Below are 22731 nucleotides of genomic sequence, written 5' to 3'. Positions count from 1 at the left end.
ATGCTGTGGAGTAGGCTAAGATTAGAATCTAACAAGAACTCAAAGATTGATACTAAAATAGATTTAAATTCTCAGTGTTTCTCTTGCAGAAAACAAATTGTTTCTGCTAGAGTGCAAACTGCAATATATTCTCTCATGACTGATCTAATCTAGAATTATATCTTAAGGAGTAGAAGGGCAAGGCAATTCACCTGAGCATTTTCTGGAGGGTTTTTAGGTAATACTTACCAACCTAATAGTTAAGGGAAGGGGACAAAGGAGGTCAATGTACAAAGTCCAAAGGAGATATATATAGTATCAGCACTGATCTTAGAATGTAGTTGTACTGCAATCAAACTTATTTTTTCTTTAGAATGCAGGAACCCTATACAAAGAAAGAAGTTACTATCAGCCTTAAAATAGTATGGATTAGTGAGGGGCTTACAAAGACTAATAAATTCCAGATGGCAAAGGAAACCAACAGTTTTGACTAACATGGTACGAACAGTTTTGACTAACATGGTCCCAACAACCTGTGGTAATGAACTGCTACCACTAGTTACATGCTATGCTCCCCACTACTCCCACTTTCTCAAACTGAACCCTAAGTGAAGAACAACACAGCAAAGTAAGCAAAAAGACTAATGAATAGAAGGTTTATCTTTAAAGATATACAGTAGCTCAACAGAAGGAAAGCCAAAAAATACTGTAACATGTAAATTTGTTATTTAAAAATAACTAGAAAACCATATTTAACATAGAACTATCTGAAACCAAGCAGTTTTTTCACCCCATTTTCTCAAACGCTGATTTATTTGACCCATTCAATGACCACTTTCTAAAAACTGTAAATTTATACTCTTAAATTTTCAACTTAAAACTTTACTCTTGGAGTAGTGGTTCCCGAAACAAATTTTACAAATGCAGTATTTAAAGTCCAGTCTTCAAGCTGTTATTTTCAACATTTCTATTTTTCTTATGAAACTACCAGTAACATATTTACACACCATATGATACTAGAAACCAACAAAAGCTTTACATTTCTTTGTCTAGAATGATACCAAGTTATTATCCCTTGTTTACATGAACCTCAAATAGTCAATACATTATTACTTTGATTAATGAGATAAAGAGAAATAAGAGGTATCCAATGATGACAATTTTAGGAGTGCTTAAACAGTGTGTCAGACTAAACAATTATGGTCCTATAACTGAAAAAAACAATAGTCTTCTCTCAAATCACAGAACAAAAAAATTGAATTTCTCCATTCACTGTTTTTCTCCCTTGATTTAAAACTTTTGGCTACTAATATTCCCAAACCCCCAAAGGAAGAAAAAAAGTTGTTGATCATCAGACATCATACCTGGTATTAAGCTACCCTATCAAACCTACTTGTCATGTAAACGTAAATGTCTTTGGTTTTATCTTGCTAGAAACATGCTTCCTTTAGGTATCTAATGCATTGTTTTATTTTAACATCTTCAAGACCTATAGATATATAGTCATGTTTTCTTTTAGCAAAAGTGTTTTTGGTTCTATTAGAATTAATTGAATCTGCAAGGACACTACCCGGTACTCTGTCACTTGAATAAGTTTGAGATCCAATCTTTTACTACACGGCTGCTCTATGTGCAAAAGCACTTTTAAGTCTGTGATTTTTATCTATCTTGTGGTAATACAAATGATTTGCAGAAGTACGTTTTAGAAAGCACTGAGTAAAGAGCAAAGTCTAATGACTTTTAGACATCAATTTAGGAGACTTTAAGATGTGCCAAATGCTAAAAAATGGCAGCCCTTAGGTGATAAATTTAGGCAGAGTGACAAACTCTTTACTTTAAAAAATTTGGCTTAGCTAGTGTTCTTAACAGGACAAAGAATAAAGGTTTCAAAATGTCAGCAATTGTCAAGTGGCCATATACTCTGTTTCAGTCAAAACAGAAATAGAATGATATAAAATATATATGCTTTTATATTTCATACACTTATAAGGATATACTAGGATATTTTATTTACATTTTTATACAGTTCATACCTAAATATTTATTGAGAAAGGATGTCCCAAATTCCTAGGTAAGAAAAAAGTGTATACAAAAATAACTATTTTTTGTAAAATAAATAGTATTTTTTGTTTTTCACAGGCTTGACCTTTGGGTTTTAAGTAAATGGCAGAAAAAACAAGGAAGCTAAAACAATGTTTTTTGAAAAGGCATTAAGTACTTTTAGCAACTTGGACAAAAGCCAAGAAAGTTTAAATTAAAGCTGATAGTAAGCTCCAACTCAGAATATTATTTCTTCTTCCTGTTTAGAGACTAAGTCTCAGGCTTTGTCTGGATAAGAAGGCTTATGAGTGGTGGTTTTATTTTTTTTATAAAGGTTAGAGGTTTGCATCTTGTACTTATTTAGAAATGTTAAATGCCTTCAATGCATAAGCGATGAGGCAGTTCAGGATCACAGAGGTTGCTCCTTTTGGTGTAGTCATTCCAACTTGAATTTTAAAAATAAATTAAGAATGCATAACCAATGAGAACTATTCAAATGCAATTCTTTCTTCACCCAAGGAGCTCAATCTACCTTCTACAGAAATGCACTTTCTTGGGTGAATACCTACAGATTTATAGGAAAAAAAAATCTGGTAAAACCCTGGTATCCTATTAAATCAGATTAGGAAAACCGCATCTTCAACACACTGTGGCTAAAACAGTTGTTTTTGTAGATTTTATAACTGTCATCATAGAAGAGTGAGCTATGATGTTTGTTTCGGCAAACAACTCATCTAAACCTGGGTACAGAAGAATTCACTTTCTGGAGGAGGTGGGGGAGGATATCATCAAGCTATCTTTTTTTCAGATTTTAAACTTTTTATTTTGTATTGGGGTACAGCCGATTGATAGGAAGTTGTGGTAGTTTCAGGTGAACAGAGAAAGGCCTCAGCCACACAAAGCTATCTTTTTAAAAAAACAGAATTCTAGCTTTGCGCAGTGGCAGTGAGGTAGCCAATGAGGTTTATCCAAGGCGCGATTATTGCTAATTGAAAACTAAAAAAACAGAATTCTAATTTCACATTTTAGTTGACAGGAGGCAGATTTTTAATCTATTTTCCGTACTTAACAAAAACCAACCTCGCTGGTGGGCCTAAACGGTCTTAGGTGCAAATATTAAGACGCGATTTTTAAAAGCTGTTCAAGAGAGCAAATGATTAATCATTAAACTCCACTAAAATTAACTGAAGAAGAGTCAATATGCCTTAGGGCTGACTGTGAGGCACTCTAAAATGTGGCGTTAGGGTGCTGTGGAAGTCGCTCAGCGGTGCCGGACTCTGCGACCTCCATGGACTGTAGCCTGCCAGGCCTCAGGCCGGAATACTGGAGTGGGCAGCCAGTCCCTTTTCCAGGGGATCTTCCCAACCCAGGGATCGAATCCAGGTCTCCCGCGTTGCAGGCGGATTCTTTACGGTCTGAGCCACTAGGGAAGTGCTATTTAAACCTAGTTTACAGAACAGGCAAACAGTAATTCGCCTGAGGGCTCTTTCCACCATCTGGGTGGACTAGGGGACCGAGTTAAAGAGGGTTAATTATCCGGTCCTCCGCGGGCCCCAGAACTGCCTACAAGCTCAGACAGAAGCTGTGGCGGCCACCCAACGACGGCGGGGCAGCTGGTCCTCGCGCCGGCAGGCTCGGGCGCGGAAGCGCGCGCCGCCGGCGGCTCCGCTCGGGCCTCAGCTGCCGAAGAGGCAAGCGCGCGCTCCCGCGTGTCCTCCAGATCACCTTCAGCGGGGCGGGGAATAACGGCCTGGGCACGTCCACCCAGAGACAAGACACCCGCCAATAAACACGAGGAAGCCGCCCGGTGGTTCCGCCCTCAAGCACCCGCAGGGCCCCAATCCTCACGGCCTTAACAGTCTTTGCCCCGAGAGTCCGGAGCCTGGGGGCGGGGCCGTTACGAACTAAATTAAGAAACCCAGGCCTGGAGTGGTGGGAAGGAGGCGAGGTTAGGCGGGGACTCCCGTCAGCGGCTCCCCCGCTCCCCCGCCCGACTCGGCTCCCGGGGGACTGTCGTTCCAGGGCCCGGATCCCGGCGCGGGCCCCGCGGCAAGCAGTGGTAAACAAAGGCTCCCGGGCGGTGGGGGCGGGGGTAACGGTCAGGTGACGGCGCCGAGCACGTTTCGCAACCGCTTTAATAGGACTTCTCTGGCCCCCAGCCCTGGGACCCACCTTGACCCCGTCAGTCCTCCCCGTCCGGAACAAACTGTCGCCCCCACCAAACGCGAAGGCTTGATTTTAGACCTCTGCATTCTTAGCGCGCTTCCTTCGGTTAAAAAAAAGCAGCGTTCCGTTCGAAGCCCATCGACAACATGCGAGACCCCTCTCCCCCGGCCCTGTCCGCCAGCTGCCCCCAGTCCCTCAGGCGGGGTGACTGACCCGCACCTGCTGCCCCCGGCCCCAGAGGCCATGCCCCTCCCAACCCGCCCCCGGCGGGCGCGCCAGCAGCGTCGCGGTTCCGGGGCGGTAATGCCAGCCTTTCAGTGCCTTGCCTTTCAGAGTGTCGTTACGGAACCGGGGCTAACGACCCCCAGGAGATTACCAGAGACTCCCTCGCCCCAGACAAGGGCCCTGCAGTCCTAGCCACGATCTCTCCTCAGACCCTCCTCTGGCTTCGAGAGGCCGGCGGCCGTTGGCTTCCCTCTGGCAGACACCCCCGTAGGCGTGACCTGGGCCGCCCCTCCGCCCCCGGCTCTGGCCGGTTCCTCGCCTTTCGGTCAGTCCCGGATCTGTCATCCCCGGGTACCTCTCGGCGAAGGCTGGAAGTGGCCAACAGCAGCGGCCTCCGCGCTCCCTTAGCAGCCGGCGGCGCAGCGCTCTCTCCAGCGCCGGCGTCTCCTGGAGCCACCAGCCCTTCCACAGCTCACAACAAAGGAAACATGTGACCGCCCCGGCCAAAACACTGAGCGTCACGCACCTCTGGCCAATCCGAGGGGGTTCCCCCGTCCCGGGGCACCCTGGGAGATGTAGTCCCCATTCCGGGGGCTGGCTGCTCGGCCGCTAGGATTTCCCACTATAGTTCGGGTGTCCGGTGCGAAGCTTAACAAGATCCGATCGAAGGGCTGCTGATTCAGAAACAGTTTTAGGTAGATACAGGTTAAGGAAATACATACGTCTTAGGAGACTTGTGGGAAACTCAGTCAGGTGTTTATTGCCACGTCCCAAGGCAAAAGCTCATAACCAAGAGTGTGGAGAACCCTAGATTTTTGGGGACTAGGCTCAGAGATCTTTTCATTTGACCCTTTGGTATACAATCGGGAAATATGAGGACCTGAGAAGTGAAAGGGACTAGAACCCCGGTAGCTAGAGTCGGACAGGACAGAGAAACTTTCTTTCTCTTCCTACTTTAGGAATACAGTCAGGACTTTGCAACTGTCACTTTCTTTCTCTTCTTATTTTATGAATACAGTCAAGCCTTTGTGAAATAAGAGGACATGCATATTCCAGTGATTGGAGGTGTAAATATTGGTAATATAGAAGGCTTGTGTCCAGGCCTTTTAAACATGATTTTTAGTCCTCTTTTCCATCTGTTATTAAAAATTAAATTACCTACCATTTATTGAGTTTCCTTCTAAGCTGCAAACAGAGTGCTAAGTACTTTGCATATATCCTTTAGTCTTCATAATAACCCAGCAAGAGAGTGTTATCCCATTTTACAGGTGAAGAGGTTAAGCCACGGAGAGGATAAGGATTTAGCACTGGTCACTCAGTTATTGTTTTTTCAAAATTAAAATGTTTTAAATATATGTATGTATTTGATTGCATTGGGTCTTAGTTGCAGCACACAGGCTCTTCACTGCGTTATGCGGGATCTTTCATTATGGAGCATGGATTCTCTAGCTGTGTCACATGGGCTTATTTCTCTTCGGCCTGTGGGATCTTAGTTCCTCAACCAGGAATTGAACTTGCGTCCTCTATATTGCAAGGCAAATTCTTAACCACTGGACCACCAAGGAAGTTCCCCCAGTTTTTTTGAATTATTCCTTTTTATTGGAGTTTGGTTGGTTTACAATGTGTTAGTTTCTGCCGCACAGCAAAGTGAATCAGTTATATGTATACACATACCCCCTCTTTCTTGGGTTTCCTTCCCATTTAGGTATTCACAGAGGATAGAGTAGAGTTCCCTCTGCTATACAGTAGATTCTAATTAGTTATCTGTTGTATACAATACATAGTAGTGTATATGTGTCAATCCTAATCTTCCAATTCATCCCAACCTCCTTTCCCCCTTGGTATCCATAAGTTTGTTCTCTACATCTGTGTCTCTATTTCTGCTTTGTAAATAAGTTCATCTACTATTTTTCTAGATTCTACATATGCTTGATATTATACAGTATTTGTGTTTCTGACGTACTTCACTCTGTATGACAGTTTAGGCTCATCCACGTCTCTGCCAATGGAACAGTTTCATTCCTTTTTCTGGCTGAGGTCACTCAGCTATTATGTGTTGAGGCTGGCATTCACACATTAAAAAATAATTATGTAAATATAGGTACACAATTGTCTTTCTAAAAAGTGTATTTACAAAGTTAAATATTTTAAATCTAGTAGTGCAACAGTAGTTCTGTCTCCCATCCTTCCTTAGTTCTGATTTTCCATAGGTAACCAGTTTCAACTATTTGACGTATTCTGATATTTACATTATCTTTCCATTTGAAAGTGAAAGTGTTAGTTGTTCAGTCATGTCTGACTCTTTGCAATCCGATGGACTGCAGCCAGGTTTCTCTGTCCATGGAATTCTCCAGGCAAGAATATACTAGTGGGTAGCCGTTCCCTTCTCCAGGAGAGCTTCCTGATCCAGGGATTGAACCCAGGTCTCCTACATTGCAGGCAGATTCTTTACTGTCTGAGCCACCAAGGAATGACATATGGGTATTTCCTATTAAGGGAGCTGTCATCCCTATCCCCCATCCTTCCAATATCATAAATTTATGGTTAAATAATTATTTAATGTTCATATTATAAGATATTTATTTATTATTGAATGATAAGATAAACAGTATACAACTTACTTTAAACAGTATACAACTTACTTTCTTGGATGTCTTTTCATTTTTCCTTGGGTAGGCAGGCAGCTAAGCACCTGTGGGGTCTCATTGCTGTCACAAAGTTCCAACTCCCTGGGAGTGCGTTTAGGGTTCTTCTTGATGCACCTTGAGGTCCCCCTCCGCAGCCTGAACACCAGCCTCAGTGAACTTCCCGTAGGACTCTTGCCCAAAGAGCTCTTGCTGTCTGTCTCCAGACCATTCCCGTCTGTATCCTGCTCCCTAGGTCTCTTATGCTCTCTCCTCTCTTTCAGCCCCTTTACTAGGCTAGCTCCTGCTTTTCCTCCCAGGAGTCAGCGTGTGGGTCCTCTCTCTTGGAAACCCTCCATTCCTCCTCATTGCCCTCTGGGCTAAATATCTCCCCTTGTCTTCCCACAGCCGCTGGTCCTTACCTCCTTCCCAGCAGTCATCATACTGACTGTGTGACATCACTTTAATGCAGGAGTTAAGGGCTGTCATTCTCTGTGCACCTGAAAATCTGTGTACTGCTTATAGTCAGCCCTCCACACATCTCTGCTATCCATATCCCTGCTTCCATATCCACATATTCAACCAACCCTGGATGGTGTAGTACTGCAGTATTTACCATTGCAAAAAAAAAAAAATCTGCATATAAATGGATCTTTGCAGTTCAAACCCTTGTTGTTTAAGGGTCAACTGTATTTATATGCCTTTCCCAACTGAGTACTCTCTCAAATTCCTGAAGTCAGGGATGATGGCTTATTCATTTTGTGTTGTAGTATACCTAGTAGATGTTCAGTATCTGTTAACTGGTGGATGGATCTCTACTTCTTAGGTTAAGGGGACTTGAGAGGGGAAAAAAAAGTGCCTCGAGACCATTTGGGATCCACTTGAATTGATTTGCACAGCGAGGTCCTCAGATTCTCTTGGGGCAGATGGCTGCAAGTTGATCAGTCACTGAGAGTGGAAGGTAGTGAGGGGACTCACAGGACAGCAGCCCCAAGAGACAGGACTATTGGAGGGTGGGGAGCTCCTCAGGCAACCCCAAGAATAGAGGTGATTCCGAGGTTGGTAGAGGGCCCTGGGATCTATGCCTACGCTACAAATCAATGAGCACCACCACTGGTGGCCTTGTCCTCAGGTGGGGCTGGAATAGAAGCAGAGCTGTCAAGTCCAGGGCAATCTGCTGAAACTGATTGTTAAGTGAGTTATTAATTTTTATTTAAAAATTTTTTAAAAAATTTATGGCACATGCGATCTTAAGTCCCCCAACCAGGGATTGCATCCAAGCCCCCTTCAGTGGAATCGTGGAGCCCTAATCACTAGACCACCAGGGAAGTCCCATAACACGATATATTTTATGCAGTGTTTACAATCCAGGTCAGCTTAGTTATTTGAAGGAGGCAGCTACTCAGAGTGAGGGGAATCAGACAGTTTTCAGAACTATTTCCTCTCCTTCCAGGGATATAGCATACTGCTCTCTAGTCTGTCTTCTTGCACATCCCACATGGAAGCCCATGTTTTACTCTCCAGAGCGTTCATGACAGCCTTTATGATTTGAAGGTGGCCAAGCATCCAGAGTTCCTCCAGTCATTCTTTTTTTTTTTTTCCCAGCCATTCTTTATTGCACTCCAGCCCGCTCCTCTTCCCCATGCAGATGATGTTTGGGAGGTAGTAAGTCATCACTCCCTAAACATACCACACGCTTTCAGACCACCCTGCCTCTGCTCTAGGTCCCTTGCACTTGAAGTCTCTCCATCTCTAAATCTAGGAGAAATATTGGTCATCCTTTAAGGTTTAACTCTGATGCCAGCTGTTCTGATCCTCTCCTCTCCCTCATCTGTTATGAAATTGTGCACACCTCCCACATCCTTTATAATGTGACACAAGCACTGTGTTTATACCGAGGCCTTGAATGCAACTGGATTCTTCAACCAGTTCTGTGCTTAGCACATTTGTGCCACCCCTGCAATAAAAGCCCCAGCTGCAAAGCTTTGAAGAGTGAAGATTTTAGAAAGAGAGGTTTTACAAAGAGGGTTTCACAAAGAGAGAATACACGGTATCTCACACCACACAGCTCCATAACAATTCCCCTTACACATCTCTGTGGCCTCACCGGGGCTGCTCCTCAGTACCAGCTACTTCTCTTTTCCCACCTCACACCCTCTCTCTGGGCCTTTTTCCAGCCACAATCTTGGGGTTTCTCCCTCTCCTTTATCTCTACAACCTTCCTCCTAGACAATCCCCTCTAGCCCTCTGCCTCCATCTCTTTTTCAGTAATTTGCATTATTCACACTCATCGCCTTTCAAACAACAGAGTTCCATTCTTCAGAAGACAGAGACTACCATAAATAACAAAGTATCTCAGTATGCCCCACCCCTACCCTGTTTTCCTCCACAGACGTATTTAACACCTCAGCTAGTCTGTTACACAATACCTCCTCAGAGTGCTGAGTGAAGACATGAGTGAACACAATACACTATTTGCTCATGGCACCTAAGCCTCTCCAGTCTTGAGGCCCACCCCTCTCCCTTCTCTGGTAAGAAGAGAGGTGACTCATCTCTGCAGCTCTTTTGGATGCAGAAGTCTGACTCTCTCCGGCTCTATAGCTACCTTCTGGGTTGTCCCACTCCTACCGAGACAGCCATAGATCCCACTAGGCCAGTTAAACCTTAGGGTCAAACATAATAGCTTTAGGATTTAACCAGGTAGACATAGTTGGAAAATTTTCCATTTTGAGATCCAGGAAAAGAGGTGAGTTTTCTGTCACCTGGAAAGTCAGCTCCCTACCCCCTCTCCTGACTTTTTCCTTCTGAAACAACAGTGTTTCTTCTGGGAGTGGGGTGGGAGGGTGACAATCCTTGTTTTCTTTCTTCTGGAAACCATCTTTCACAGGTTGAAGTCAGTGGGGTGCCAGAAACTGTTACCTAGGTGGCCTTGGATCCTGTTTGTGACCAAGCTTGACACAGCAGACTCAGGTAAGGATGGTTGGTTATCACTGTGAGCCCTGGGTTCTGACTTCAGGAGACTGGGGCATACTTGCATCCTCCTGGCATAGGATGCCGGTCCCTGTTTGTTTCCGCCTCAAATGGCAACCCACTCCAGTACTCTTGCCTGGAGAATCCCATGGACAGAGGAGCTTGGTAGGTTACAGTCCATGGGGTCGCAAATAGTCAGACACGACTGAGTGACTTCACTTTTTTTTTTTCAAGGGCATCTGATTTCACCCCATCTCTTCTTCCTTGATTACTTCCTCAGTTGTGAGAATTCAGGTGGGCCCTCTGGTCTCTGAAGAAGCATGATGTTTTGGAAGTGACTCCTGCCCTGACTGCTCTAGGTAGGCCTGATTTGCCAAAGGACACCTCATAGCACCTTGTCACATGACTTGCTGCAAAACCCTCTCAGGTATCAACACATACGGAAAATGTCTTCTCCTGCTTCTGGTGTCTACCAGTTTTAAACAATGACCATAATCCCACTTCTAGCACTGCTCAGCATCTTGTCTCAGTCATAGGTGGCTGTGAGTCCATATGGAATTCCTGCTGCTGGTCCCAGCAGACTTTGCCTCCATCTCCAGTTTCTTGCCGCCCTGTGACATTTAAGAGGCATGTACTAACTCCAACTTGATCTTCCTCTGCTGTCTCTGGCACTGTCTTTCGAAATGCCTGCAGTTTCTGACAGTGCGTCTTGTCCATCTTTGGTTCCCTTTTGCTTGATGGGCAGCCTTCCAGAAATCTTTCAGCAGGTATAAACAGGGCTGGACCTGACCACGAATATCTGCAGCAGACGTCTCCTGTTCTTGAGAGATTCCATCCAGTTTCTTAAGAAACTGTGTTGGCTGAGGCTGGCACACCTGTCTCCAACCCAAGAATTCTCAGTTTAGTAAGCGTGCCTGTCACTGTGCTCATTTTAGGCTCTGTCAGAAGCATCTGTTGTGAACAATGCAACCTCCCCAAAACCTGAATGTGGATTCCAGAGCAGTTCCCACACACTGCTAGTCCAGGACCACCCTAATTTGTGCTATATCATTTTTCAGTCCCTTACATAGCTTAGCACTTTGACAGTCATATTCTCTGTCTCCCTATAAAGACTTGAAATCTTAGGTATTTCTACTGGGGCTTTAGACTTGAAGAGTCTAGGTTCAAAATTTAGTTTTGTTTCTTACCAGTATATATCCTTGAGTAAATCACTTCATCTTCCTCAGTTTTCTCATCTGTAAAAAAATGAGGATAAAAATACCTACCTCATAGAATTGTTACGAAGACAAAATGAGAATAAAAAATACAGTTCCTTCAATATAATAAGAGCTGAACAGCAACCAAAATTATTACTGTTATTATTATTGTCCCTTCCCCTACCAATTCTAGCTATGTCCTCAATGCCTTGTCCTTTGCTTTAGGTAGGCAAAAGAAGGAAAGCAAGGAAGAGTGAAAGAACTTATAACCTCTATAAACCTAGATTTGACAAATAAACCTGAAGAAATGAAGTGATTTAGAAAACCCAGAACCCAAAACCAGACTTTCTGAACACTCACCACGGTCCTGTCCTCTAACTTCTTTTGTCTGGGCATTTATAATATTTAAAAAAGAAAGAGATTGCCCTTAAGATGTAGAAAAGCAGTTTGCCTCTGGTCATACAATATCCACACTCAAAGACCACTGAGATTAAACCATGGTTACCTTTGAGCTGTAGACCAAGGGACTAGGAGTAGAGATTGAGGGAGACCTTTTTGTTTCTGTCAGTAAGCTTTTTTCTTTCTTCAAAAAAAAAATTGTTTATTTTTTGCTGTGCTGGGTCTTTGTTGCTGCATGGGCTTTTCTCTAGCTGCGGTGAGCAGGGGCTATTCTCTAATTGCAGTGCACCGGCTTTTCATTGAGGTGGCTTCTTGTTGCAGAGCATGGAGTCTAGGGCATGCGGACTTCCCTAGTTACAGCACCTGGTCTCCGTAGTCATGGCTCCCAGGCTCTAGAGCACAGGCTCAATAGTTGTAGCGCATGAACTTCATTGCTCTGCAGCATGTGGGATCTTTCTGTGTCAAGAGTCGAACAGTGTCTCCTGCATTGGCAGGTGGATTCTGTACCACTGAGCCACGAGGGAAGCCCCTCAAAAAGCTTTTGACATTAAAAGACAAATAAACAACTATGCACATACATACACGTTTCAAATTAAAAAAAAAAGTTTTAAAAAGCCTTTCCCTAACTGATGAGATTAAATTAAGCACCCTGCTAACTATTGCACAATCTCCTTTGCTTCCAGCCCCAGATCTCTCTGTAACTGGCCTAGAAAACAGTGAGGGCTCCCAGGTCACCAGCACACAGGGACAGATACTCTGACCCTGTTTATGACAGCATCGCAAACGCATACTTAACATATTTTGGAAAGGCTGCCTGCTTCTATTACTGGTACATGAAAGTTTTGCTCCAGTAGCAAATCTCTAAATTTAGATGCTTTTCAGGATGAACTCTGAATGATCTTTGTCCCCAACACTAGTGAGGAATTGGAGGGCACCTTGCTTTTTGTTTATTAATTTAAATACCAGAGGTGAAGTTTTATAATGTGAAACGTTTGAAGATTGCCATATTAATGGAAAATATAACAAACACAAGGGAGTATCTATGATTTCTCCTTTAGGTTTCTCATAAAAATTTCACCTTGGGTTCCTTTTTTTTTCCTTGAGTGTGCAAATCATTATTATATTAGAGTAATACATCATAATAGTACTTTTCACATTCAAGTGAAATAAAAACAAATCCAAGGTAAAAAATTCTTATCCTGGTAACTCTATGGAGGTGATTAGAATGAATCCAGTTTAGGAATTTAGTTCTTGTATGCTTAATTCAAGATGCTTAAATGATGTCATTTTAATTGAAGAAAAGACAATTTGACTAATGAGAGAAATTTAAGGAATGCTGAATTTAATGGAGAATCAGCTCCTTGAGAGATTGGCCCCAACAGAATATTTTTTTGTTTGTACAGTCAAAGGTATTTTTTGTGTGTGTACAGTACAAGGTATTTTTATATTTATTTTAAAAATTTTACTGGGGTTTACTTGACAGTATAGTTTGATGATTTGATGTACATATATATTGTGAAATGGCTACCCCAATCAAGCTAATTAACATATCTATCACCTCAGACAGTTACTGGTTTCTTCTTTTCCTTTTTTTTTCCACAGTTTATTCTTAAATGCATAATAGATTCTAAGACAACACTTCATTCTAGCTATAGGTGGCAACTGTTATGGCAGGGAATCCAAATGTTTAAGCAGGAATAGAATTAAAGCTCATCATTGCCTCAGGCATAAGGAAGAACTTTTTTGCCAGAGTTCTAAATTCCACCTGTGATCTGGGGGCCCTTCCTTTCGGCCTTTGCTTTTAACTCTCCAAGTTTCTTCTGCTCCTCTGTTTTTGCTTGAACACCTTATCTTCCTCGTCCATCTCCTTGGCCTGCTTGGGCTGCTTCAGGGGCTTCTTACCACCTTTGCAGCTGGACATGGTGCCTGCCACCCCTTTCCCCGATTTTCCTTTTCTTAAGTGGTGAGAAGGGGCTTCCCAGGTGGGAAGGGGAAGGTATATAAATGACTACTAATTCCCAGGTGGCTCAATAGTAAAGAATCCACCTGCCAAGGCAGGAGACAGCAGGACATGTGGGTTAGGTCTCTGGATTGGGAAGATTTCCCCTGGAGAGGGAAATGGCAACCTACTCCGGTATTCTTGCCTGGAGAATCCCACGGACAGAGGAGTCTGGAGAGCTACAGTCCATGAGGTTGCAAGAGTTAGACACAACTAAACAACAACAATGGAAGCAGAGAACAGAATGGCTCTGATAGGAGCTGGGGTTGGAAGGTGGCAGAATGGAAGGACGTGGATCAAAGGAGGTAAAGTTTCAGTTATGCAAGGTGAATAAGTACTAGAGATCTAACATATGACAACATGAATATAGTTAACAGTATTTTACTGTATACCTGAAGTTTGCTTAAAGTGTAGATGTTAAGTATTCTCACCACACGTGCTTGTATGCTGCATGCTCAGTCATGTCCGACTGTTTGTAGCTCTCCAGGCTCTTCTGTCCATGGGATTTCCCAGGCACGAATACTGGAGTGGGTTGCCATTTCCTCCTCTAAAGGATCTTCTCAACCTAGGGATTGAACCCACATCTCCTACGTCTCCTGCATTGGCAGGTGGATTCTTTATGGCTAATCCACCAGGGAAGCCCTCTCTGATTCTAGTTTCAACATTTTTTAGATTCCACACACAAGTGATGTCATTAGGTATTTATCATTCTGTGTTTGGCTTATTTTCACTTAGTGTAATGTCCTTTACATGCATCCATGTTGTTGCACGTAGCAAGATTTCCTTCCTTTTTTAGGCTGAATAATATTCCAATACATGTATATACCCAACATTGTTTCTTTATAGAGAGTCAAGAAGGTAACTTTGGATTCAGATGGACTGAGTTCAGATCCTAACTTTATTACCACTGACATAGTGATAGTGGATGGTTTATTTAACTGCTCTGATGTTCAGCTTCTTTATATGAAATGTAATAATACCATTTTCCTATAAGAATTAAATGACTGCTTCTGGTAAGCGCACATAGACCCCCAACAAACAGTTAAGTATTATTCAATCAGGACATAGTGGTAGATATTATTTTGTAAAATATAACAATAATTACTATTATGACAGGACATGATGCATTGACAAATCTTCACAAAGAAGATCCTTCCTGTTTAACAAGAAACCGCATGGGGTAATGGAAAAAATACACAGAGAAAAGAGGAGTTCTAGGGAGCCCTGCCATAACTTAGTCATGCTGGACACCTCACCTAATCTCCTGGGGTCTCAGTTTCCTCATCTGTAAAAGGAGCACTGTGCTTTGCACCCATGAAGGTGTTTGGTTAAAGTATTTCTAGAGGCCTGTCTAGTTTTAGAAGTACAGGAGAAACTTGTGAATTTTTTTGATTGAAAGGACTTCAGTGGAAAATTTCTTTTGTTTCAACAAGCACCCAAATCAGGACATACCTGGGGGCGTATAGAACTCTTTAGGAAAGAGCTGGGTGGATATAAGAGGTCACGAATGACTAGAAATCATTTTCCAACTCTCAGAGTGAAAAGCCTGCTTGATAGGGTAATGGGATTTGGGGAGGACACAGCTGCTTCCTTTGGGATCACACTGAACTCGGGTCCTCGCGTGAACTTTTTAAAACTCTCCCACACCCTCCCAAAAGCCTTTCCCAGCTGAATCCCTGGATCAGTGCCACCTGCCCCTGTAGCCCCGCTGCCCCTCCCTCCAAGTTACCCCACTCCTGTGTGTCACCTTAGTTTGCCCTGCTCACAGCCCTTCTTGTGAGACTCATTACTTCCCCAAATTTAACCCCAGCTCTTCCTATTTTTACTTCTCAACTCAGGGACTTTTGGGAGTACACAATCACATGCCCTAGGGAATTATGACAGTACTGGCTCTCACTCTCCCTCTTACCTTCTGATTATTAATCTCTTGCTTTAAAAAGAAGAAATAAGTAGTTTTTAAAGTTCCTTTCCTCTAAATTTTAAAGTATTATGTGCCAACTGTAGAAAACTTTAGAGGGTTAAGGAAGAAATTGGATATCATTTATAATCTTTCAACCCAAAGAGAGCTACATGCTAGCAATATATTTCCAATCTTTTATTTCTTTGTATCTGTATTTATAGTGTATCTATAGCTATTTATTGGAGAAGGAAATAGCGACCCACTCCAATATTCTTGCCTAGAGAATTCCATGGACAGAGGAGCCTGGTGGGCTATAGCCCTTGGGGTCACAAAGAGTCGGACGTGAGTGACTAGCACTTTCTTACTTTCTACAACTATTAATACATATTTTTGCATATTTAATACTATACATGAAAAATATACTCTGATATATCACCATTTAATAGGTGGCTTTCTATTTCCTTCTCTCTGATCTAGGTTGACCTCTTGGCAGTCCCAATGACACTGACCTGCAGTGTGGAACTGGCTTACATCAGCATGTTATTACTAATTATTGAGATGAGTTAGAGTTCTACAGGCTAAAAAAAGATGTCACTCCCCGAACTGACGGCGATTTAGGCTCATCAACTCTGCAGACATGAATCCCAGGACAAATTTATTGTTTTTTTAAAAAATTTCTTAGCATACAATTATTTACATGTTCCTTATTTTTTATTTTTCATTTTATTTTTATATTCCTCCCTTTCACTTTTTATTAAAGAGAAATTGGCAACAAGATTAAAGTAAATCTTTCATACAAATATTACTCATAATGCCATTATGCTATCAGTACAACTATTGATATTTAAACATTTTGTATACATTTCACACAGGCTCAGAATTTGATGACATACTATTATATACATTTGGGCTTCCATGGTAGCCCAGCTGGTAAAGAACCTGCCTGCAATGCAGGAGACCTTGGTTCTATTCCTGGGTCAGGAAGATTCCCCTGGAGGAGGGCATGGCAACCCACTCCAGTATTCTTGCCTGGGAAATCTCGTGGACAGAGGAACCTGGTAGGCTACAGTCCATGGGGTTGCCAAGAGTCAAATACTACTGAGCGACTAAGCACAGCACATATACATTTATATTTTTTAATTTAAGACTATGTTAGGAATATTTTCTGTGGTTTATTAAGTCCACCCACTTAACTGTTTTCACTAACTTTATATTAATAATAAGAACAGTAATGGCCAATATTTACTGAGCCCTATTCTAGGTGTTTATTAAGTACTTTACCTGCATTGTCTTACTTAATCTCCACAACAGCACTGTGAGGTAGCAAGTATCATTAATTAGGTAGCCCCCTTTTTACAAATGGGATAACAGATTCAGAGATATTAACTAGTTTGCCCAAAGGCTGGAGTGTAGTAGAAAGTCTGACTCTGGGTTCTGTGCTTCTTTTGAATCAATACACAGTTCTTGTTGCTTAATAATGTACCTTGGTAGGTGTGCTGTATTTTGCTCAACTACTCCTTTTGTTTTGGATACTTATGTTGCATCAGTTTTTTCCCCAATTTTGATAACCTTGCAATGGACCTCTTCCTGGATATAGATTTCTGCTTCTGCGGCATGATTTCCTCATGGTTAGTTCACAGAAGTGGAAAGGGAAAATAATTTTATTCAATGATTTTATTCAAAGGGAGCTTGTTGGAGGAGCTGTTGGGGGGAAAACAGGAGAATTTATTCAGCTCTTTTGCCAAAGGCTCTGTCCCTGAGCCCCACTCTATGGAGTTGGGGGAGGTAGGGCGGTAGTGAGAGTTGAGCATTGCGGAATCTGGTCCCTTTCAGGCTGTGTTTAGGGCCTCTCTTGTTATGGAACACCGGACTTCCTGTTACTGTTACATTTATTAAGGACATTTAAACTTATTTTGTTACCCCCACTTTAAGAAAAAGACCGTTTTTCTTCTTTGTATCCCAGAGCTTGACATAGTGCTCTTTAAATAGTAAGTGTTTAATAAATGCGTGTTGAGTAAATAAGTGAAGGATAAAGACCTCTTTTAACTTTGAACCCTCAGTTTCCATTGAACTAACTGTGATAGTTAATTAAATATCTAGTCAGGATCTGTATTGAGCATCGGGATGGGTTAAGTCTCTTTATTTTGATGCTTTTGGGAGCTTTGCTGACACTGGAAACTTCTGTCCTTCATGTGAGTATGTGTGCTCAGTCGCTTCAGTCGTATCCGACTATGACCGCCATCAACTGTAGCCTACCAGGCTCCTCTGTCCACAGGGATCCTCCAGGCAAGAATACCAGCGTGTGTTGCCATTTCCTTCTCCATCTGTCCTTCCCAGGGTTAGCAAATCCCTACCAATAGCAAAAAATGTCCTGGAAGTGCAAACCAACCAACTCCAGATTATATCCCAACCATCTGCTTTATTGGGTGCTCACAGGACTCAACTTTGGGCCACTGTTCCCTTGTCCTAATCTCCCCAGGGCTATGTACCTGACAACTAAGGACAGCCCCAGTGCACCAGAGTTGACTGAAATCATTCAAGCTAGCCAACCTTAAGCCTGCTTACCTTAAAAAAAAAACAAAAAAACCCTGCTAACCTTTATTCCTTCCTGTGAAGACCATAACAAAGGGTCTTGCCCATATTTTCCCCTCAATTCCTCCACTGCCTCATCAACTCTTCTGCTTTCCCACATGGCCCTGTTTGGCACAATGTACCCCTTTGGGAACTGTGAACAACAGTCTTTTCAATGGCAATCACCTCCTCCTGTGCTGGCCTCATTATACTTGAATAATAATAAAACCTACATCATAAAACTTCCCTGGTGGCTCAGGGTAAAGAAATCTGCCTGCAGTGCAGGAGATGCTGGAGACATAGGAGATATGGGTTCGTTCCCTGATTAAGGAAGATCCCGTGGAGGAAGGCATGGCAACCTACTTCAGTATTCTTGTCAGAAGAATCCCATGGACAGAGGAGCCTAGCAGGCTACAGTCCATGGGATCGCAAAGAGTTGGACATAACTGAAGTGACTGAGCACAGCACGCACATCTTAAAACAGATACTAAAGTTGACAATGACTAAGATGATGGGTGAAACATTGTAACCATGTAAGGGAACAGTCCAGCTGCAAGATGTAACTGACAGTAGTAGTCAGTAGTACCTGTCAAGATACCTGGGATAGTATCTGAGAAAGACATGACTCTTCTATAAGGTAACTGCCTTGATATCCCTGGGATGCCAGGGTGGTGTGGACTTGGGAACCCAAGAAGGTGGGATCAAGGTTGTCTGAGGTTCCAAGGCAGGGATTTGGTTACAAATCATTCCCATTCTATTAGCTGGTTCAGAGTAGAACTGGCCACAAGATGAGGGTGTAAAAGTCTGAATTATTGGTCCAGGCACCTCAAATTGTCCAGGAATGAAATTTGCCCTGGAGTGTAAAGTGAACTTGCAGCTGAGAGAGAGGTGAAATATAAAGCAGAGCAGGGAGCTGGACAGTGCTGCTGGAGACCTTTCCTTTTTTTATTTCACAGGTTTCCAGCCTTTTTTGAAGAACTATTGGGAGCTGGGGGGCTTAAGGTCTGGTTGATGGGTCTGACCCCATTCAGAATCAGAGAACTTCTATTTGAGACACTTAATGGTAACAGCAAAGCTTGGTGGGGAAAGTGTGGCAGTGGCAAGTGCAGACAAAGAGCTAGAAAGAGCAAAACTGCTGAGCACTCAGATTGTCTGAGGGAGTCTCTGTGCCATTAACTATAGCCAGGAGCTACCCAAATTCCTGCTGATGTCACCACCAGAAATAAAATCTGACTCCTCCACACTGTTACCTTCACTAACAAAATGTTGTGTCTGTCTTGTGTGCTGAGGGCACGACCAAGAGCTGGGATGAGGGTGCTGCTGGCTGGGTGGGCAGCCACAAGGGCAGAGCTGGGAGGCAGGGGCTTGGCAGAAGCCAAGGGCTGGGTCACCAACAGGCTCAAACAGGATCCGGGTGAGCTATGGGCATAAAGAGGCATTAGATTAGTAAACCATCAGAGGGAAGCTGGGTTCTCTGGTTTACAAACAGATTCTGAACCAGGGGAGTAGATAAGGCAGAAATGGAGGCTGGAGGACTAGAGACAGCACCAGGAAATTTCCAAATTTCGGGCATAGCTCTCCTTGGGTTAAGTTTTTTCTTTTTTAAAAAGAAACTGGATTAAGTTGAGTTAATCAGGGATGGATCAGGTTTTTTAATTGAAATTTAATTTGAAAATTAATTAATTTTTACAGACAGCTGCACCCACAGGATGGTCTTTCTAGGCCTTCAGGGAACCAGACCTCTCAGGGAAGTGCAGTGCTCGCCTGCATCCTCCCTTCCCCAGAAGCCCATGACAGATGGCAGACTGGGCATTTATGCCTTTAGCCTTTAGCAGAGGGCATTCATTTGTGCATCAGGGATCAACTTTGGATTTTTCCTCAGGACCCAGCCTCCTACCTCTGGGGAAAGGAATGAGGGGTGGAATTATATATAACATAGAAAGTAGTGTAAAGATATGGAATAAGCCAGTCACAATTCTGCTTTTCAAAGACAGTCACCTGTCTTCTGCATCTGTGAAATAGACACAATTACTATGCTGGATTGTTGCATGAGATGAGGGAGAAGCTATTTAACATTTTGATGTTTCATTTGATTCTTTTCATTAAGCACTTTAAAATTGGAATCATATTGTATATATATATATTTTTTTCTCACATTTTTCCTTAACAAATATCACGACTATTTTCTTTCTCTCTCTCTTTTTTTAAGCCCCACCGTATGGCTTGCAGTATCTTAGCTCCCTGACCAGGATGGAACCCAGGCCCCTGCAGTAGAAGCACAGATTCTTAACCACTGCACTGCTAGGGAAGTCCTTACAACTGTTTTCATGGTTACAAATATACTATGTGTGCACGTGTTCCAATACAATTACCTACAAAGCAGATGATGCATCAGATTTTGTTGGGGGGCAGCTGGCTGACTCTGGGTGTAGGGAGTCCAGTGCCTGGCCTGCCCCGGTACAGAACAAGAGGTAGCCATTGATAATGTCACAATTGACAGTGAAAATGAAGATGTTCTGCTCCGGGATTCAGAGGTTAATCGGTCACATTTCTATTTAGAGGAAACTCAGCATCTATGACAGATAGGGTGCTGGGGGATAAGCTGGCACGAGATGAGATCTAAACAGACTGCCTTTTGTTTAAATCTGTTTAAACCCCAGTTAGTCTGGGGTTCTCTGAGTCCATATTTATACCTAACATGGTGGCATGAATTCTGTTAGAGAGGAAAGCTAAGACCTTATCTGGAAGTGAAATTCCAGGAAGCCCCAGAAAAGATGGGTGATTTTTGTTCTCTGTGGCCCTGCCTTTCACCATAATTTTGGAAGTATATCTGGGCCCTGCCTCTGGGGGCAGATTGGGTGCAGGCCAGAGCCAACGACTTGACAAAAATACTTTTTTAAACTGTCACTTTGAATGATTGCTTTATATTCTATCACATGATCAAAACATAATTTATTTATCCCTTTTCATTATGTTGAGTATTTAAGTTGCTTCTAGTTTGCTGTTAAAGTACTATAAAGCAGTGGTCTCCAACTGCTTTTGGGCACCAGGGACCAGTTTCATGGAAGACAGTTTTTCCACGGACCAGGTCAGGGGGATGGTTTTGGGGTGATTCAAGCTCATTACATTTATTGTGCATTTTATTTCTATTATTATTATTACATCAGCTCCACCTCAGATCATGAGGCATTAGACCCCAGAGATTGGGGACCCCTGCTATAAAGAACATGTTGTTACATAAATCATTCTGTTAAATTTGACCTATTCTATGAGTATTAGATGGGAAGAAAGCTATTTTAACATTTTGGTGTGTTCCCTTCTAGTCTTTTTATTTGGCATTTAAAAATGATTAGAATCACTCTGTATATATAATTTTATTCCACCTTTTTTCTTAGTAGTATATCGTGACTGTTCTCATGGTTAGGTTTTGTTTATAGATATGATTAGGTCAGCATCTGAAAGCCTGCTGCTGCTACTGCTGCTAAGTCGCCTCAGTCGTGTCCGACTCTGTGCGACCCCATAGACGGCAGCCCACCAGGCTCTCCCGTCCCTGGGATTCTCCAGGCAAGAACACTGGGGTGGGTTGCCATTTCCTTCTCCAAAGTATGAAAGTGAAAAGTGAAAGTGAAGTCGCTCAGTCGTGTGCGACTCTTAGCGACCCCATGGACTGCAGCCCACCAGGCTCCTCCGTCCACGGGATTTTCCAGGCACGAGTCCTGGAGTGGGGTGCCATTGCCTTCTCCGATCTGAAAGCCTAAGGCTCTTGAAAAAAAGTGAAAGTGTTAGTCACTCAGTCGTGTCCAACTGTTTGCAACCCTACAGACTGAAGCCTGCCAGGCTCTTCTGTCCATGGGATTCTCCAGGCAAGAATACCGGAGTGGGTCACCATGCCCTTCTCCAGGGGATCTTTCCAACCCAGGGATCAAACCCTCGTCTCTTAGGTCTCCTGCACTGGCAGGTAGGTTCTTTACTACTAGCGCCACCTCAGAAGCCCTTAATGAATGGTAGTCCTTCTCTGTTCTGTTTTTCTGTCACTCAGTGACTGAACTGGGCCTGGCTTTTCCATCTCAGATGAGGCACTGCAATCATCACTTTCATAACTGGGGTATGATTCTTTTGTAGGGGAAGGAAGCCACAATCTCTCCAGGCCTTTTGATGTTTTGTTTCTCATTACGATATGCTGGATCTTCGATCTTCATTGCGGCACGCAGGATCGTTTTTGTTGCAACATGCAGGCTGTTTAGTTTTGGCGTGCAAGATCTTTAGTTGTGTCATGTGGGCTCTAGTTCCCTGACCAGGGATTGAACCTGGGCCCCCTGCATTGGGAGCATGGAGTCTTAGCCACTGGACCACCAGGGACGTCCAGTGATTCTTGAATTATATGGTGCCTTAGAATCACAAATACTTATGGGCCCAATACTTAGGATTTCTGATTTTGTAGGTCTGGAAACTTGCATTTCTAAGAAGTTCTCAGTTGATCCTGCTGCTGCTGGTCTGGAAACGCATTTTGAGAATTTCAGGCCTACAAATTTTACTACTCTTCCCGTCCTTCTGACTGACTCCTCTCATCCTTCAGGTCTCAGTTTTGATTTTATTACCTCTAAAAAGTCTTTCCTAAACCTGAAGTCTAAATTAAGCATCCACCCTTTACACTTTCAAAGC

General features: G+C 43.0%; 1 protein-coding gene, 1 long non-coding RNA gene and 2 other non-coding genes across 11 annotated transcripts in view; 2 read left to right on the top strand and 2 right to left on the bottom strand.

The window, feature by feature from the left end:
- Window positions 1-4898, bottom strand: part of KLHL24 (kelch like family member 24) — a 38245-nt gene extending 33347 nt beyond the window's left edge. For 2 of the 8 annotated variants that reach the window (XM_043873627.1, XM_043873623.1), the window contains exons 1-2: window positions 4766-4898; window positions 229-364 (exon numbers count right to left, since the gene is read on the bottom strand). The gene's annotated coding sequence lies outside the window, so the exon portion shown is untranslated. Of the gene's footprint in view, window positions 1-228; window positions 365-4191; window positions 4442-4511 lie in introns of those variants that run through there. The other 6 variants (XM_043873628.1, XM_043873621.1, XM_043873625.1 and 3 more) reach the window with 5 other exon arrangements.
- LOC122676297 lies at window positions 2948-3095 on the top strand. The gene has a single exon (XR_006335557.1). It is a non-coding gene; the product is annotated as a U4 spliceosomal RNA (small nuclear RNA).
- A 4432-nt stretch (window positions 4899-9330) lies between the features above and the next one.
- LOC122675187 lies at window positions 9331-16252 on the top strand. The gene is made up of 4 exons (XR_006335215.1): window positions 9331-9780; window positions 9922-10004; window positions 10239-10363; window positions 15976-16252. It is a non-coding gene; the product is annotated as an uncharacterized LOC122675187 (long non-coding RNA).
- A 6103-nt stretch (window positions 16253-22355) lies between these two features.
- TRNAW-CCA lies at window positions 22356-22428 on the bottom strand. The gene has a single exon. It is a non-coding gene; the product is annotated as a tRNA-Trp (tRNA).
- Window positions 22429-22731: the final 303 nt, after the last annotated feature.

Source organism: Cervus elaphus, chromosome 19, assembly GCF_910594005.1.
Source record: "Cervus elaphus chromosome 19, mCerEla1.1, whole genome shotgun sequence".
In the NCBI taxonomy this organism is placed as follows: Eukaryota; Metazoa; Chordata; class Mammalia; order Artiodactyla; family Cervidae; genus Cervus; species Cervus elaphus.
This window is presented reverse-complemented; position numbering and strand designations above follow the sequence as displayed.